Source organism: Seriola dumerili, unplaced genomic scaffold, assembly GCF_002260705.1.
Source record: "Seriola dumerili isolate Sdu_G_001 unplaced genomic scaffold, Sdu_1.0 BDQW01000341.1, whole genome shotgun sequence".
In the NCBI taxonomy this organism is placed as follows: Eukaryota; Metazoa; Chordata; class Actinopteri; order Carangiformes; family Carangidae; genus Seriola; species Seriola dumerili.
Window position 1 is genome coordinate 251,219 of NW_019174596.1, and position 20,821 is coordinate 272,039.

The following is a 20,821-nucleotide window of genomic DNA, read 5'->3' on the forward strand; positions in this document are numbered from 1 at the left end:
GGAATAGGAATGTCTAAATTTAAATTGTGTGTGTGTGAGTCATCTTAAAACAGTCTGTTGTGCTAACACAAGGCCCTCATACTGAATATCTCACCAAAAGGGAAGAAACGCATCATTATAACAGCATCAACAACAGTGGTTCATTTTAAATTAACAAATTGGAAAGACTTTTGGTTTTAATTTTTCCATGTACTTGAAAAAGGGCTGTTGTCTCTTCACATTTAGATGAGGGAATTTCTTTCTCAGTTTATCAGTGCGGCAGTTTAAATGTTATATTTAGCTATAGTGTCAAATACTACTTTGACCATATTCTGGGTGTTTTATCTTCCTGTCTTTTATCACCTGTTTAACCTAAAAGACACAGCAGGTATACAGCAGGAAAAGTTAATGATTTAACAAAATTTAAGTTATCTAAATGTTATGTTATCTTGAGTTATCATGACATCCTGATGGAAATTTTATTAACTTATATTAATGCAGCTCATTGTACTAACAGAGTACACTTAAACTGGGTCACAGAAACACAAAACAAACGTGGTTAAAGTAATGTTTGCTAAATTTACCGTTTTATTGGGCTTTAGCTGAACACCCCTACAGTCCATACTTAACACAGGTAACCAGCCCACCGGGGCCAGGTACCATTAACGTAACGATTGCTAAGTTATGAGACAATGCTAGCACTTTCTGGCTAGCTTGGTTACCAAGATGCGTCCGTAATTCACACTAACTAATATTAACTGGCATGCTCATTTTGGCTCACACTAAACAGGCTTAAAACAAAATGTACTTACTAGAAAAACTGAACAGCTGACTCCCTGGAATGTTTTTAGTAAAACTGAACGCTGAAGAAGCAAACAAAATGTCACCACTAACTTTCATGGACTTAAAACACAATAACATGGTCTGTTTTCCTTTAAATGGGACCATAATGTAAAAAAAAAAAAAAAATAGCATCATGTTGTATTGAAGAAGAATTGAAACTTGCGATTGAGACTATAAACTCATTAGGAAAACGTTTACCTAGGTAATAAATGATGTGAGGAGTAGGGTCATTTTCCCCATAGACTTATACAATCTGACTCCTTTTTGGTGGTCATTAGAAAGAATGCAAGTTCGAAGCACTTCTGCTTCTGAGTCAACATCCATCTCTATGAACAGTCTATGATGAGTCTTGTTTGGTTAATCCAGGGTTTTTCAGGGAGAATTACAAGGCGGCCGCTTCACTCAAATTCCATGCCACCTCCGCCTCCCGACAAAATTCTAGTAGTTTTCTCGGTACTTGGTGGATTTGACGTTTGTAACTGCAATTGCGGCTGTACGCCACTTTGCGGCTCTTCAAAACAGGTGAATTGGGTTGCCACCTGTCCCGTATAATACGGGATCGTCCTGTATTTGAAAATAAAATTATTCTAGTTCTTGTTTTCTCAGTACTCGGTGTATTTGAATCATTACAGGACGCAATTTGTCTCATATTTTTGTTTATGTTATGTCCTCAAAGTGTTGTGATGTAATATCAAACCAAACCAATCGCGAGGGGGAGAATAGCGAGACATCATTAGTTCTTCTAATATGCGAAAAAATGGTAATTCATGTTACTGACGAGGTACGGTTAATTTGTCAGGACTGAAAGTAAGCCTAGTTCTCAGGCCTAGTAGGCCTAGTCCCCCACCCCCCCAAACCCTCAACCTCCAGCTTAGTACCACCCCCGCCAAACGTTTGGCCAGGAAAAACCCTGTAATCGTTACAAAATCTTAAATGTAGAAGTGTTAAAATCACAAATGAGGGTTTTTGGGGTTATGTGCTTGACTATTTCTTGGCAGAGTGCAGATACTTCCTGGATTCTTGTTATCACTGTAAGGCTGCTTGGCAACCAGCAGAGCCAAGAAATATCCAGCTATAATGCCCCATAAAACCACAATGTGTTGTTTTTAAACTTGGTTACTTGTGTTGATATAATGTGTTGATTAGTGAGCGTTACGGGTGCTGCTTGGTGGATTTCTTTAACTTTAGACAGAGCCAGCTAGCTACAAAAAAGGCAAATAAGCCGATTATTCAAAAGTATATTCCTTTTATAATGGAACCTTCAGTGGTTTTCCTATTAGTTGCATGTGGTAGGCCTATACGAAAATGCATTACTTCCTCTACTGGAGAAAAATGTTGCTGAAATCAGCAGAATTCAAATGAGTCATTCAAAGATTAGTTCAAAATTATGTTGATAAAATTATGAAAATTCATGAGTTATCAAGCTGGTGAAACAGTGTTAAATATATTTTCGGTCTGTTAAATATTGGTAATTGGTAAAACATACTGGAAACATATAAACATAATTTCAATAAGACAGGGTTAACTGTAATCCTATCCTATATGCAGTGCTTATTGTGTTTGCACTGTTATCAGCTTTTATCCTCGCAGACAGAGACACATTATGCAAAGGTAAGCCGGGTCAGCACTAGAAAAGGAAGGCACTGTGGGAAAGGCTCTCTGAGCAGGAGAGGACTGAATTTTCTGTCAGTATGAATTATACCCAAAGGGACTGTGATTCTAATACACACAGACCCCCAGCTTGTTCTGGGTGCTCACATAAGTAGCCGGGGAATGTTCCTTTACAGCCTGTGTGTGCATGAAATGTTCCTCAGAAATGGGTATATTGTGCCTCCTTCTTTATTATTGTTGATTGATCACAAATAGGGCTGGGACGATTATCCGACGTAATCGACGTTGTCGATTATAAAAATTATTCGACGTGGAATTTTAGTGTTGACGCGTCATGTAAAACCACACAGGGTAAATGTTCATAGAACAAAACCGGAACTTTCTAATGGGACCGTTTATATCCATCGTCTTTGGTTTACCCGGATACAAGCGCAGCGCAAGGGCTGGGACAACGCGGTGACGTAACTGAAGTCACTGACTACGTAAATGATTTGCGTCTGTGTAATCTATTTGAACAACATGGCGGCGTCTACCAGCAGTACGACGGAGGGTGTGGAGCAACACGCAGCAAAAAAGGCTCGTACACTACTCGCAAATTACTGTTAGGTTAATTAAAAAAAAAAAATCGTTAGATTAGTCGAATAATCGAAAAAATAATCGCTAGATTAATCGTTTAAAGAATAATCGTTTGGGACAGCCGTAATCACAAATAATCTCTCCATTGATAGCTCATGAATTAAATAGTGTTTGGCTGCCTAAGGGTCAATCAGTGATACAAAGCCATTGTGTTACTGATGGAGACCCAAGGACAGCAGCATGAAGGCAGCATGTCACCTACACCGGCCTCCAATAATACTCATGATCCGAAGTGTTGTAAAGTCATGCTGGCTTTCAGTAATCACCTCCCCGACTGCTAGTTGTGCTATCTGAATAGAGCTCAGATATTCTTCCTGGAACTCAGTGGGAGTGGGGCTGGACTCATTGGGTGGAAGCACGGCAGTGAGGGAGACAGCTTGCTTCAGTGACATCTTTGTAATTGAAAGTAATAGGGGATTTAAATTACTCACATCTATTCAGCTTGAGCAATCATCACCTTGCATTTGATATTTTTTCCCCCTTCATGCCATTTCCCCTGCAGCAAATCAAAGCTTTACTTATTTCAGCCTGGCATTCAGACTGAAGTAAATTGCAGGTGATGGTGGTTTTCAGCTGAATGATGTGAGCCATAGTTATTTCTAGAAAAGAGAATTGTATTAAATGCATCAGGATTTAGCACTTACAGTATGCGCCATTCTGTTTCTTGATTTTAGCCAACTGTTACCTTGCTATTAACTCAGGTTTTTGCCAAGTTATTTTAGCATAGCCTTTACAGGTATCTTGTCGCAGTTTGATGTTTGTAGAAGCAGCAAAAGGTAGTGGTGTGTTGCTATAATTTTTCTTCAGTTACCTTTGTATTACCACTGAATATAGTGTACTCATCCTCCTTAATAATAACAATAAAAATAAAAACAAAGCTAACAATTTCTAAACCATATTTTGTACTGGTAAGCGTCACAGTTTTGCACTGCAAGGCTTTACCTTGGAAAGTAAATATCTTTTCAATAACAGGTACGCCAGAGATTAAGCAGATGCTATTAAAGTACTTTGTTGGTAGAAGTGAAAAAGAAACGAACTGAACATTAGTGAAGATGCGATAACAAATCCTACCATAGCTCCAAGGAAACATTGCTCACCACTCTGTAATTTCTTTCCTTTTAATTCATTCTTTATGCTTTACTTTCTTATACAGTACAGTGGGAGTGGCTGACCAGAGAGGCTCAGAGACATTTTCCACATTAATTAGTGTCTTTCATGTTTGAACTGATAATGATGACGATATTCATGTTGTTGGGAGTTTGGTTTGCTTACAAAGCCACTAAAAGCTAATAAAAAAATTAAAAAACCCACCCACAGAAACTACAAAGCAAAAAAAACAGAGTTTTAGTCCAAGTCAGTGATTAACAGTGACTGAGAAAAAGAGTATTGATGATAGGTCACGGACAAATTGCTAAAATGGACAGCAGCACATAAAAAAAGAGGGGAAGCCACAGATTATACTAGGAGAAATGAGACAGGTTTCATTGAATTAATTTGGACAGGAAAAGTGTGCGGAGGTTTCGCTGACAGCTGATGTGCCTGTTGCTATAGATAGCTGCTTTAGTAAGAAAGTGATCTGCAGTGAAGCAGCAGTCCCCTCTCTTTTTCACTCTCTTTCTCCTCCACAGGCAGGCCTTAACACCGGCATTGAGCTGCTGTCAGCTCACACTCACACATAAGAGGAACACTCTCAGAGGTCAAACGCCAGGCTGTATCGCCTGTCAGACACCAACAGGGACCATCACCATGACAGGGGGGGAGGGGGAGACAAGGTAATCTGCTGAGGGATCCAGACAGCTAAATATCATATGAGAAAATCCATATTTGAGAATGCATTTGTTCATTCATCATCTGTGGATGTTGTAAAGAAAAATGGAAGAAGAATGCGTAACTGGATCTGAATGTGTCCATCAGAAAATGATTGTATCTATGCCTTTTTAAGAATAACATTTTGCAAACTGCAAGATATCTAAATGATATGATAAAAGCCTCAAACTGACTAAGCCACATTCACCTGTATGCATTTAGTCCTCAGAGAAATAGCCAATATAATTGATATATCAATCAAAAAACTGAAGTGCAATGGTTTCTTTTATCGCTGCACGTGCTGTTGTTCGATAAAGGGCATCAAGCCAACATGTATGATGTGCTTTTCTTTATTTTTTCATTTTTATCTCAGCTTACAGCAGAAATCAGTTGCATTCCACGAGCTGAAAATATCACAGCACAAAAGGGAACAGCCACCTCCAACTGTGAAAAAAGGTAAAGGTTAAAGTGTTGGCCCTCCATCCAGTGTGCTAGAAAGGTAGAAGTATCTTGTTTATTCCCTGCTGGTATTCACATTGAATTCAAAGCCGCTGGTATATCAGATAATTTGCCCTTTTCTCTTCTCCTGCCATTTGGCCCCATCATTCTTGGCTGTCTTATCTCTGACGGGAAGGACCAGCGCCCTCTCCCTCCATCTTACACCTTCCATCTTCCAGCTCTGACCTCCAGACACATCTGCCATCAACTCAAAGGCAAGTATGTGCATAATTCTATAATTTTTTTCCACAGAAAGGTGTAAAATGTGGTCTATAACCTATTTATATTGGCGAGTTGAATTGGATCTTTAATTTTAATTATACTTTTAATTAAAAATAAAAATAAATGTTGCACTTGCTGAGTTCCTAAGATCAAGTGACGATTACAGTTATGTGCTATTGTGCTCTGCTTTAAGAGAAGTAACATATGTGAAAGAGAGATTGAGCCAGTATGGAGCTCAGGACCATTGTCTTGTATGTTAATCAGTCATTCCTGAAAGTACAGTCACTATTTCATACCTTCTCAGAAAGTCCAGGGAACATGGAGATTTGGATAACAATAGCTAGCCATCGCTGAATAATACGAGCTGATGAAATCAGGTCACCACAGGGCTCCAGGGGTACTTCGCTTTTATCGAGGCCACAGCAATAGTCAAACCTGCTACCTGTCATTAATTGCGACATATAGCTGCCGCACGGTCACAACATGTGCGCTGAGAAGTTACAGACCCACACAGCAGACTGATGGATGCAGAAACGTAACTCTTATCAGCAGTACAACATTGAACTTAACTACTGCACCATAACCTTCAGAAGTGAGATACTTAAATTAATCACTGTGGATTTTGTGATACTGTGCTACAGTAATGCCAATATTGCAAAGGCAGTGTCCTTTAGTCAGTGTGACAAATAACTTATGGCGTCACAAAAAGTCAGCATATGCAGCAAGAGGCAGTCAGTCCAGAGGTAACTAGATTTGTGTATTTTCTTACTCTTAATATATTATCTGCAGGAGAGGCAAGGATCTCTGTTGAATCACACTTTCTCCAAGTCACCCCCTGCATTAAACAGTAGTATTTCTCATTAGAAAATGCTCAAGGGCTCAGGTGCAATCACTATGCCAGTTTCATATTACTGCTGCTTTTCCATGTATCCCAATTTGTTCCCAAGAAACTCTCCACAAAGCGCAAAAAAAAATTAAGAGTGTACCTTTCATTCTCTTGCCATTAAGTAATCCTGCATTGCTTTGAACAAATCAATCACTGTTTGCTTAGGAATCCATTAGACTACAACTTTAAAGGCGGTAACACCCCAGGCCATGGGTGTTGGAAGCTATGATTAGTACCTTGGCTTGTTTGATTTTGTACTGTACTAGAGAGGGAGCCACCACAGCCATGCTCTGCCTTCAATATAATTAAGGGATAATGGAACAACAGTAATGTCTTACAAGCCAAGAATGGAGGCCTTCAGTCGATAAGAATTGATCTGGGAGTCATCTCATTAATGACTCAGGCTAAACCTAATGGTGGTTTTGTCTTAGAGAGTCAAAGCAGAAGACTTGAGTTAGAATGAAAACCATGTTAATGTACTATAGATTGTCTGGGGAAAGGTTGTGTGATACTATCAAGGCAAATTAAATTTTGTGGTGCTCAAGGCACGCAAAAGTTAGCTCTGTTTCAACAGGAACAACTTTTCTGCTAATGAGCTCCATATCAAACTGTTAAGATGGTTGTTAGCTCAATATGTATGCATTAGTTAACAGGTCTATCATGTTGATTGTTTGCATTATGTGCATTTTTTTGGATTATGAATGTGTTGGTGTGCTGTCTTCTCCCAGTGAGACCAATGCTATGAATTCCTGCACCATGACATCAAAAATAACCATTCAAACACTGATGAAAATTATGCTAGAAGCAGGACTGCGACAAACCTGCATTTGCATACAAATGCACCATGTGATTTTTGGTAGAGGCAACCAAGGGGAACCATCATTTAATGATTGCAGTTTGACATATTGTGTGTTTCTGCGCAACTCTCTAATCCTCAGTATTGTAATTGTTGGAGGCATACAGGGCTGTCAGAGCATGGAAAGGCCCTGATTAGCTCTCACCTTACACCAGTCAGCTCTGTTCACAGGCTTTTCACAGCGCGTTTGGTATTGCCTTCTCATTAGTTACACAGGAGACCCGAGGTGCTATCCCTCCATTTAAGCTGGTTATTTAACTCTAGGGACAGGCCTCCTCTCCTTCACCATAACACCACGGCTCCTCCAAAAAGAAAACAAACATAAACTTGTGAATGTAACAAGACCGACTATTTCGCTGCATAGGTTGAACACTCAACCAAGTAAACACAAAAATATGAACAGCCTCAGTCTGAATTACATTGTTACAAGGGTAAGTAAAATGACACACCCACATCTCATTTGTATGAAACCTTTAGTTATTTCTACAAACATGGCGATGGGAAGTCAGTGAAATTACAGTGGTAGAAAACTTTTCATGAGGCTCATCTAATTTTCCCTGTGATTTATATGAATAGAAATATGAATAAACAAAAATATTGTTGAAAATGTTCGATTTTGTCACAGTGATGCCAACGAACGAACAGAATGATAAGAAACGTTTCTTCCCTTGTGTCGCCAAAGAAGCAGCTGCTCTGGAACTTTCTGAACTTTAAGCACTTCTTGCTCTTTTTAGCTGAAAAGCTGAACACCTACAACTCTGTGACAAGTGGGCAAACACCACCTACTGACGACAGTCATGTAATATGATCCAGAGCTCCAGAACACCTACTAAATTAACCTAATGACCCATATTGTTCTCTCAACTAGATTTGTCTTCTTGTCAGACATTTATATGACATCCATCCTGAAAAGAGAAAATATAAATATTGCTGTTTTTTTTTGTTTTTTGTTTGTTTTTTTGTTAGGTTCTCTATAATATAGTAAGGTCTTGACCTTACTCTGTAAAATGTCTTGAGATGATATATGCTATGATTTGGTGCAATATAAATAAAATTTAATTGAAGTGAATCGAAAAATAGGATGCAATAAGTGCAGCATGTAGAGTAAGTTTAGTAGAAAACTATCCCTGTCTGATCATACACACAAGTAGTGGTCAGAATTAATCGTTACAATTGCTGTAAAACACACTAGGAATTAAAAATACCATAGTTGACCCCTCTCACTTGTGGGGGCTACTGCAAAGGTCTTGTGTGACTCACCACAGAATCATCTATGCTGTGAGACTCCTCCATGATGAGTGTGTAACTGCTTCCCGACTCTCTCGAAGTGCCTCTGCTTGTCAGCCTAAATGGTCAGGAAATACACAGCAGCTCATAGAGGCCGAAGAACGCTTCCTCTAGATGGTCACATTAACGCAGTGAACCCACAGACTCGCATTAGATCAGACAGTGGAACTGCATCGCAACCTCTGTAGTTATTGGCGAAAGGGCAGCCATCTCTGTCTTCTCAATGTCTTTATCCACATGAAATAATAATGTCACTGCTGCAGCGCATAGAATAGAAACATCCAGAGGGTGCAGACAGAGTTGTCACATGGCGAAACAACTCTAACTATGCTTCTCACAACACAAACCAACAGGGAGAAGAGATTAAGCCACGCCACTGACTGCTCAAGATATAAATCTCATGAAAACAATTCTTCTTACGGTGTGTGTGTGTGTCTGTGTCTGTGTGTGTGTGTGTGTGTGTGATTGTGTGTGTGTGTGTGTGTGTGTGTGTGTGTGTGTGTGTGTGTGTGTGTTTTATTTTCTTTTGAAGCTGGGATAGATGTTAAATTATACGATTTTGAAAAAAAATCTTGGTGTCAGCGATTTCCAACCATTAGAAGGTCTACGACTGTTCAATAATAGATAAGGCTTAATGGCTTCTTTGCTGCTGCTTCTGGCTGTGTTTGACATGTAGTGAGATAATGAATGTAAAAGAGTGCTGGGGACATGAGTCACATGGCTAACATCCTATTTTGGGTTGCTGAAAATTTCCCCCATGTTTGCTGGTATCCTCTGACTACCACCTGTCTGCGTCACACATTTCTAAAGAGCTCCATAAAATATTTTATGCACAAACAATCGATGCTTTAACATCTAAAAGCGCCACAGGGTTTATTACAGATATTCACTCAGTCAGTCATATCTACCAATATTCACAAATGAGTGGGGTGAGGACATTTCTTTCACGCATGAGGAGCAACAGCTTGTGTTCCTTTCTTCATTTTATCTGAAAGAAATTCATTTGTCATAATATGATATGCTTCCGTTTTGTCTGTGCTCCTTAGAAGGCTCTGTGTTACAACGGGTAATAAGAGGAAAGTCTCGTTTTCAGCTTGAGCTCCATTTTCTCTTCCAGATAAAAAAAAAAAAAAAAACACTAAGGCTTTGAGCCCTGCATACATACACACATACAGATATATAGGTTCTGAAATCTTGAAGAGTGTATTTTTTTTTATCAGTGCAACGCGGCCCTTGACTGCCATTTTGAATGGTGTGGACAACATTATACACAGACTCAGATAAGACTGCTATTGAACAGATCCCTTCACAATACAGGAACACACACTCATTTATTGTAAATACCTCAGTCAAGGACAGCCAAACAATATGGTGACAGCTTTGCTTAGACGTCGAAATGACAGCTGATTGCTGTTCCATTACCAAGACATGAAATCCAGTCAGACAGACGGCTTTTTCAAGCAGTCAGTGTCTGACATCTGAACAGAATGCTTTAAAAAATACCATCAAGGTTACCTTCAGGTATGTGTATAGTTTTTACTGATAAGCCTTTTTAACACCAGACGTCCCTGTAGGTCATGACAGTGTGACATTGTGCACATCGAGCAGCTAAACAGAATAAAGTCTTCTTTTTTTTTTTTATTTTCATCTGCGCTTTTTCTACTGAGATTTGTCAAAATGTCTTCAGTGAATAATACTTTTTACTTAGTCAGTTGATTACATTTAGTACTGTTTATTTAAGCCGTTGCTGGTTCAGTTGCATTTTTTTTTTCCCCCACACACAGGTTCATGATTACATAGTATCTTGATTGTTCCTCCTGAGGGCTGCACCTCAGGTGGTCAGTCAGAGTCCATCACACCCATCTCCAAGAAATCACTTTTATACAAAAGTAATTTGTTTTCCTGATTACATTGTGTTAAGATATGTATTTCCTGCCTGAATTATGTTCACAGGCAATGAAGTGCTACATTTATGGCTGTGTTAATTTTGTCAGCAAATACTAGGAAAAATATTCACAACCTTTTTTCTTAAACAAAAATTAAAACATGTAACCTTTGGCAACAAGAACTATGACGAAGTAAATTACATTTTTCATCAACGTATAACTAAATGATAATGTGACGGAGAGAGAGAGAGCGGCTCTGTTTAAACAGTCAGTTTGAGTTTATGGAAATAACTGGATTTACTGTAGAGCCTGTTATACTGCTGCAGAACAGAGTGATATGGACACTGTGTGAGAACAAGTAAACTGTGCCTTTTCCAATACCCTCATGATAGATGACAACAACACCTCTAAACATGGTAATTGGACACAACAAAGATGCTGGCTGCAGGAGCCTCAAAATACTTTGTAGATGTAAAAATCAAAAATGCAGGTCAAAAATGAGACTGAAAGACAGTGAGGAACTAAAAATGTCTTCGGTTTCTGTCTACTAAAATGTGACAAAAACACTGGTGGTCAGGTTGGACGGTGGGATTGTAAACCTCAGGACTTTGACACTTCGAGGCCTATGTCAGATTTTGATTAGACAATACCATCACTTTCATTAAGGTTAGGGAAAGACTGTGGTGTCAGTGAAATGTTAATAAAGTAAACACATTGTGTCTCGAGCCTCCAAGTCACTGAGGACTTTTTCAGCTTTCCCTAACCTTAACCAAGGCCTAAACATAACCATACAATGTTAAATGGACTGCACTAAACTAGCGCTTTTCTAGTCTTATCAACCAGTCAAAGCACTTTAGACTGCAATCCACATTCTAACCCTAACATTTGAGGCACATTCTATGCATACAGTGCTTTTGAAACACACACACACACACAACACACACACACACACACACACACACACACAAGTGATACATCAGGAGCAAATTAGGGTTCAGGATCACTGAAAGACACTTTGAAAGACATCTCAACGCACTTTACCTCCTGAGCCACAGCTGCCCCTACGTTTAATCATTTAATTGTTTTAGTTGCTATGAGTGGATGTTTTAGCAGAAAACAACTAAAACATTGTCAGTGAACATTACACTGACTGTAACAACATTTTACAAAAACATTGTCAGCTACTTAACATTTCCTCATCATGTTGATGAAAAATGTAATCAGAGCAGAATTTAATTTCCTCCAAAAGTGTATTTGCTGTAGCAAATTAGTCATTTCTAGAGACAGCTGCCCTTGTGTTGGGCTCCTTGTGAGGGCTAAATTCAAACTTGTAGTTTTGGTTCTCTAATGAGAATGGATGAAATATTCACCCATCCTGAGAGAACACAAACCGCCCAGATCCAGTTGGTTGTATCACATCTGAACTTACAGTGTTTTCTAAATGTCTTATTTCCACTTTTATCAGACAATTGACACAAGTCCTGTACTTGATTGATTCCACTGCCAGTGCCTTTTATCTGTGTGTACATGTGATAAGACAGGTGGTTGTTAAACATGGCTGACATTAGTCAGGAGGAATGTGCTGAGATTGAGGTGAGGCAGTATAAACAGATCTCCATTAATAGGTCCGTCCCTCTGGGTCTGCTGCGCACTGAAGCTGTGAGAGAGCCATGGACCCTCCCATGCTGCTGGAACACTGCTCCAAGAAAATTGGAGCAACTAGCAGCTCATCCAGTGTGGCGATAGTCACATTCTATATTAAAATTTAGAGCACTTTATAACCAAATATGTTTGCTGAAACTGTACATTGTTACTATTTTGCTAAACCTTTGCATTAAAATTGTCTAGCTTTATCATTCAAAAAGGTATTTGAGAGTATTGGCAGTGTTCACAAACACCACAAAAGTAATTTCTTGCACTGAACACGGTTTTGTTGACATCATGACAATCAATTGTGTTCAAACACTCATCAGTATTTCACAGCTCAAAGCACTGCTCTACAGCAAACACGAGACAAGCAAAGCAAGCGTCAATAGCAACACCCAAAAAGGTGAATAAAACAAGCTGTGACACACACACACACACACACACACACACACACACACACACACACACACACACACACACACACACACACACACACATCCCCACAGCTGCATTGAAACATCTTTAAATATCAGCAATCAAATGGTTTGCATGACGTTTCGTTTAGAGTTGTCTATCACCTGTCTCACACATTTCATTGTGTCATCTGTCAGTTTATACACCACCATGTAAAATCAGAGGGTGTCAAGTAAAAGTGCTTGTTTCTTTCATATGTTAGTGTGAATGTAAAAATTAATGTCGATCTTAAATGCCTTTGACTGCTCATTGGTGGATGCGATGTGTTGTGACAATCTTCCACAATCAGAGCAGAGACATCAGAGCCTGCAGAAGATCTCACAATGTTACTTGTAATTATCATTAGGAAGTTGATGTGAAATGTTTTTTTCCCAGTCAGCAGCTGATGTGAGAACATTTGATTTGACATGAACCAGACATCAGAGTACTGCTGCAAGATAAAAGCATCTAATACTCGCAGTATATTCTGCACTGGACAGTAAATACTGTATGTTTTATGCAATTACTGATCAAAAACTGTGCGTAGTCCTTTAAACTAAGATCCACACTGAATTATCTCATCAATCTCAAATTGTCATCAAATTTTGTGTGAACATTTATGGTTCTCGAAGGATAAATCCTGATGACTTTGGTGATGCCCTGACTTGTCATCTAGCGCCACCAGATGCTTCATGTTTCTGATTTTGAGTGAAATATCTCAACAACTATTGAATGGATTGCCATGAAATTTGGCTACAAGCATACAGGCTCAGGATGAATTGTAATGACTTTGATGATCCCTTAACCTTTCCTCTATTGCTGTCATCAGGTAAAAATTTCTGTTTTTCCAATACTTCTGTCCAAATACTCATGATCAAATATCTGCAAAACTAAGGACATTCCAATCAGGCTCAGCTGTAATTTGTGTTTTAGGTGCTAATTAGCAAATGTTAGCATTGCTGTTGGTTCTTATTTTCTTTACTTTCCTTTTGTCTTTGTCATGCTGAGCTTTTCTGGACAAGCAGGTTACAATAGAAACTTATGAGACATATCAAACATATTATTACAGTCCATTTTGGGTGTGTCATAACAGACTTTTTGATTATCTGTAATTATTGACTGTTTAGTTGTTAAAAAGGCTTTTAAACATCTGCCTGCCCTACCCCACTCTCTCATCCATGATAGACACACATTCAGTTATGTCATCTATACTTTAGTATGGAGGCAAACACAACCTAATGGGGGAAATGATCTCCAGGCGCGATGAAGCAGAAAGGAATTACCATGAAAATCCATAGACACGCTTACAGTTAGTGTGTGCTCCCGTCAATTATTTTAGACACGGGTCACCTGTGCAAAGGTGGGGGTAAATGTGAAGGGGAAATTACTGGAGTAGAAAGATATTTGAAATATTGGAAAGTATAAAAAATTAAAAGCTTCAACCATTGCCAAGTAGCCCGGTACACTGACAGTCTCTGTGGACGCTCCACCGACAGCTGAACATGTCTGATAAGAAGTGAGCCAAGGAACAGTGGCAGAAAGAGAGGTAGCGAGACTTAAAGAGAGATGAGAGAGGATGAGACAGGGAGGGGAGGGGTAAGTCTATGGAGCATCATGCTGCTTATTTGATAGAACAAATTTTTATCCAACATTAGCTTGAATAGGCACTCACACTACTGTGTCTAAACAAGTAGAACTTTGACTAAAATGTCATATTGTTGTTTTTATGCCCAGAGGAAACATTTACATTAGAAATGTGGCAAAATTAGTTGTAGATGTCTGCTCAGTTTAATTAACTTAATGAGGAGGAAAATGTTCTCCGACCCCAGACAGTGTACGAACTGCTTTAAAATAACAGAACCATTGCATGCTTCATAGACAGAAAGAAGGTGGAAGAAAATTGTATATTTGGTAAAGGACACCCATTACATATTAAATTTAAAATAATATCTGGAATTTGTAATTTTTAAAAACTAAACAGTGCCTTGTTGATGATCGTGTCTATTTTCAGCCTAAATGTTCCAAATGAGAGCCCAATTGCTATGTCCGTTAAAGCCTTTGCTCATTACAGTCCCTGTACTTGTACTCGCATCCAATTCTGCCATCAGGGTTTTAAAAGAGATCATATTATTCCCTGGTGACTTGTTAGCTACAGAATAAATTTCAAGACTAGAAAATTCATATATTTCCAGTGCCCACCTTAACACAACTTTTAACTCTCTATGACCCAGAACGCAGTCTATTGCTACAACTCTATATTCTATCCACATACACAAAGTCGGTCCATGGGCAGACAGTGTGGCTGTGGAGATTACAATGCAAATTAATTAGTTTTTTTTTTTCTTCCAATATTCACATGTAAAACTCAAGTGTGTACAGGTCTGCAACCCCCCCACCACCACCACCACCACCACCACCCATCCTCCACCTTCAACCACCGCCCCCAATTCCTCCATAGCTGAATAAACAAAAGGAGTTTTTATTTTAATCAAATTCAGCAAATGGAAGGGTAAAACCTTGTGGGTCAGTGAAAATGAATATTTTCTTATGGACCTCCACAGAAATAGTTGTGAACAAAGGTGGCTTACATTATCAAGCTGAACAGCCAACCAATACTCCCTTTTGGGCTGGCATAGCAGGCTTAAAATAACAACTCCACTGCTGAAATAAACAAGTGCAGAAGGAGTGCATTTGGAGTGAGTATTCACATCTATTGCAGAGCAGATAATGTTGCCCACTAGTGTTCACATCTGACTGAGGGTGTTTTGATCCTCACTCTTCCTGAACTGCTTTGTTTTTATTAACCATTTTCCCTCTGCGAGCTATTTTCACAGCTGCACTGTTTTCTTCCTGTCTCCTATGTTTCCCTGCTGCACTGTGGCCGGCTGACATGGAAGAATGAGCAGTCTCAATGAAATTACCTTGGAATGGCTCCATGCAGAAAGAAAATACATAATTTGAAAGCAACTTTTTGTCTCTCAGAACAAAGGGTTATCTCTCAATTTATTCTGCACTAGATATCAATCAGAGTGAAAGATACATTCTAATGTTAATATAGGTTAATTTTCAACTGTTCAGACCTGTTTCTAAATATCGGCTGATCTCTGTGCAGCTCTGGTTATCTCGCAGTCTTTTCGTGTACCTGCCAATATCCTGTCTCCTGCTGCATTGTAAACTGCACAGTGCCAAGTGCACACTCAGGAATCCATGCTCATCAACCCTGTCCAGATATTTCTTTTAATCTATTGTCTACCTAAAAAAAAGCTGGTCCTCTGACAGCACAGCTTGTCAATAGGGCCAACAGGGAGGTAGCAGAGGACTAACTAGTCAACTGGGTCTCACAAGGCCACAGATTGATTGTAAGTTGGATGCATTTTTGTACCACTTTGGGCCCATACATGTCAGCACAACCTGGAGGGGAGCTTGCAAGTCAGCAATATTACAGTGAGTTAATATTGTTTTTCTTACTCAGGGTTATGATCTCATCACAAAGATGACAAAAGTTTTGCAAGTTGCTAAACTCTCATTAAGAGACCTTCTTCACTGTTTGCTGTGTAGTTGGTGGGAAAAAAATAAGTGAAACACCAGACAGTGTGTGAATATAAAGCAGGGCAAAGCTTTGCCTTCAACATCTGCAGTGGTGTTCTGCTTTCATCGTGTGGTTTGTTCACATTTAAATGGTGCTGTAGTGGGTAGTTTTTCACTGTTCTCCTTTAGATAATGAATTTCTTAAGGCACTTACAGTATGGAAAGTATGCTTCTTTAGAGCACTGTTACTGCTAGATTTACATCAGAAAAGCATGCTATATAAAATTTTATTTCATATGGAATGGTCAAAACCACCCTCATGCCATTGCTACAACTAGCCGGTTAACTTAGCTTAGCATAAAGACTGGAAACAGGGAGAAACACCTAGCCTGGCTTTGTCAAGAGCTACCCAAATCTAAAAATTAGCCAACATGTCAAACTATTCCTTTAAATTAACATTCTGCTAAATTCGCATTTAGCAATTCATAATAATGCTGTTAATAATTACATATAATTATCAATAATTGGGTATAATGCATGTGACCTGAGGGTGATAGTCAAATGTTTCCAGGTTCACGTTCATTCATAAAATTGTGCTTACATATGTAAACAGTCATTTTCCATCCATCACCTTATCTGTATGTAGTATAAAGCTATGTATCTGGTATGAAGATACAGCCAAATAAAAAATCTGATCCAGAAAAATCTCAGATGAATTTCCAGGGGATAAAAAGATGAATTTCTATTTAGAAGGGCATGTGGTCTAATGTAGATCTATTTGGTGTCTTTTTTCACTTGATGGATCTCTTATTTTGTTTTGCCCTTATGCTTTACATTTATTTGTCTTTCACACAATGAAATCAAGGAGGGAACATTAATCAGGCAGTGTTCATGATACCGTTGAACATGATGTCTCAGGTGCTAGAGTATTTCAAGCCCCACAGGTCTGATTTTGATGAAATTTGGCCAGATGATGCATTCTGGCACTGCTGAAGAGATTAATATATTACACACTGGTTTAATGGGTACATTAAAATTTGTAATTTTGAGGGGGCCTAGTTATTTCACTATACTTGGCATTGGCTACAAATCCAATCTCAAAAGATTAACTATAAATTGCTGACTTAATAAAGTTGTGTTCTGACAATTTTTGGTATAGTTAAAATAATACCCTGAGATATCCATCAATCGGTATTTTTACCTGTTCATCCCCATTTAGAACTGGGATACACTCTACAATGCTGTATGTCACAATTTGTAATGGACAACACAATTAAAGGTACTTTTGAGAAAACCTGGAGGTCATTCAGTCGGTCAAGGTGAAAGTGAAGAAAATAATGTATGTTTGCTGAAATTACCTCAGTATAGCCTGTTTGGAATCAACAGAGTACTACCATACGTGACAACAAGTAAAGTGTTTGCCTTTGCAACTGCCACCATATGAGAGGAAGCACTGAGATGTGAAAATGATGAATAATAAAAAGGATTAATTATTTCTCACCCATACCACCTAGGGAAAATCCCCATATGGAGTTTCCAGTCAATGAATTAAACTCACAGATGTTTCAGCATCTGGTTGATCCTTTTGGCATTTGCCAAGGCAGGATACATCACCGGGGGGACCGTACATGCTCTTTCCTCCTGTTTTTGCGTGCACAATTAGGCACTTCAAAGGTCTGGCACTTAGTCTACACATAAGCAAAATAAATGGCTGACAGGCCCACCCATAGCTTGCTACGGGTCAGAAATCATACTGAAGTTTACTGATTGGTTGACAGGCATGTCACTCAAACAGTAGGATGAAGGCAGCTAGTTTTGCTTGTCTTCACTGACTGTATTACAGTGAACGTTGGCCATTCTTGTTTACCAGAAGGGTCAGGCGGGCCAATAAGTTATGGAATAGTTCCCCTGACCAATGGCAGAGCAGGAAAGAAATGCAGATGCAAACTCATAAGCTCGACAGGTTCATGCATAAGGATTATGAAGCAGCATATTTAGTCATATTTTGACATAAAATCTGTAGTGGAGAAGTGGATTATGCCGCAGGATTGGACTGAGAAGTTTTTATGGATGTTTTATTTCCACCACGAAAACTAGTCCCTATTGGAATCCATTGCAGCTGCTGTGAATCTAAGCTGACTACAGCCTCAATTCTTCACGAAGGAGCAAGCTATAAATTTTTTACAGCCTTTTTAGACCCTTTGAAGTCTACAGGGGGTAAGTGTTTCATATTCTAAAAACAGATTTTGGATGAAGTATTACTTTAATGTAAAATAAAATAATAGTGCTTCTTCAATCATACAACTGACACATGCATACAAAAACAAACAGATACACATATAGGTTGTGTATTTCAGGATACTGAGAATGTTCAAAGTGACGCAAACAAACCTCTCCATCTTCCTGACTCACAACCAGAAAGAGAAGCTGTGTCAGTAGAAAGGAGGTAAAGCTCCAACAAGATGGAACGTGTAAAATTTAAGGATTCAGTGCATGACTGCTCAGTTGTACGGTGGATTCAGCATTTCTGACATGCCAAGTAGAACTGACAGATGAAGGTACAAAAGACAAGAATGGCACGGTACGATGCTTCAAAGCAACACAAAATTGTTTCCTTTCTTGTCTCGCTTTGGCTACGAGATACCTCACAACGACAACAAAACTGTGAGCGCAGTTTGAGAGCAGCACAACCAGCGACAGGATTTAGTTAAAACTCCTACACCTGGTCATTTTTAACATGAAACAGAAAATGGGTTGCTGCCCCATTTCAGTTTATAATATTTATTATTTATATATTTGTTTTGTCTCCTAGAACACCGACAGCAGGGAAAAAAATAGTTGAATGACCCAGTGCCACTCTGATAAAAGTTTATTCATTTTATCTAAGTTTTATACTGTACTTTATAACACAACCTCAGCGCGATGAAAACTGAGGCAGTCGAAATATATGCATGCATCCTAAATAGCCCAGTATATATTATTATATACCCCCCTGAATCTTCGTCATAATCTGTTGTGTTGAGCAATTTGAGATGATATGACATGTGGATTAGAAAGTAATCCCTCTCCCAAGCACATCATTTAGACCTAATCTGAAACAATTTTGTCACACTATAGTTACATTTTGGACTCAGCAGACCGTGACTTCCTTTAGGTTTTGCAGAAATAAATTCTCCATCACTTCAAAGGCGGTTCACCACAGCAAGAGCAGCACTTTGCAACAGTTATAGCCTGCCAGCATCAACACGTTAGAGGCTTACTCACACCCTGTGGTGATTCTAAGCATTTTGAGCAGTTTTGCTCTTGTAACTGTTGAATACAAGACAGTTAATGTGACTAGGGAAAAGTTAAACAATGTACATGTCCTTCTGTTTCTTTGCACACTTACTGTGTATGCTTTTCTTATTTTACATTCACATTCATTTCACAGAAAACTGTACATTTTTTCAACAGAATAGTTGTTAGTATGCATCAGAAGCTGTGGTTAGATGTGGAATTATAATTACATAAAATTACTTTTTTGTGATTTCATTCTGTTCAGTCAATATTTGTCAAAATCAATAAACTTCTTTAGATGCAAAGAAGCCAGAGAGCCAAGGCTGTAAACTCTAATCAGAGAACTAAGGCTGACACTGGGGAGACTACAAAGGTGACTGTGTTTTCTAAGATTTAAATTAAAATGTGCAGTTAATGTTATTGCGGTGCTGGTGGAAATGTGCTCATAAAATTACCCAGAAACCAGCCACAATTTTCACAGAGATGATTTTTCTCTGAATCTTTGCTTTGTCCACAATTGTAGAAATGACATATGCTTCCCATTCTACTGTGGATTTACCCTTTAATCTGTGATGATGAAAATGTATGTTCACTCTTTTATCAGTTAAGAGGTCCTTGAAAAGAGAAACTTATGGTGGCTCTAAGTGCTCAACGCAGTGATGTCAAGAAAACACATGCAAATACGCAAACACGTTGCAAATTCTGAAAAAATCTTCATAATTTTAACAACACATGCGCTGCAAATACTAACGACACAACCAAATACACAAATGTGTTGCAAATTCAGAAAACATCTTCATCAATTTGACAACACGCGCAACAAAAACTAACAAAAAGGCGCTGAAAATTGAGGATGTTTTGCAACACGTTTGTGTGCTTGCATGTGTTTTTTTAAGTTGCATTGTGTTGAGCTCTCAGGGCCACCGTAGAAACTAGCCAAAATGCATATCCTTGGTCTTGGAAAAATGTCTTTTTCAGCTTGCCTCTGCAGCACTTCTCCCATCTGAGGTTCATCTTTCCGAGTGCATTTGACATTGAGAGATTTTGTTCTTTGTGGCATCTTAACATCATTGTGAGGAAAAGGGCAAGGGGCACTTTGTTTTCATCTTCAAAAAGCATACCATCTGTTCGAACACCCACAGCTATTCACTAGGTCAGATATCTGTTTTCATCTTTTGCTCTTGTACAGTGTATGCAGTTTACAGAGTGTGGAAGATTTACCACTCAAAATATTAAGTAATTTTTTTCTATGGCTGGTCACAGGCAATTTTATCATCTGAAATGATAAGTGTTACTAACAGATTTTATCAGCTGTAGCTAGCAAGCGATTTAAGATACCATTAGCTCAATGAGTTGGTGTAAAACCATGGATGTATTAAAGAGAAATGGATATGGCATTCATTCCTG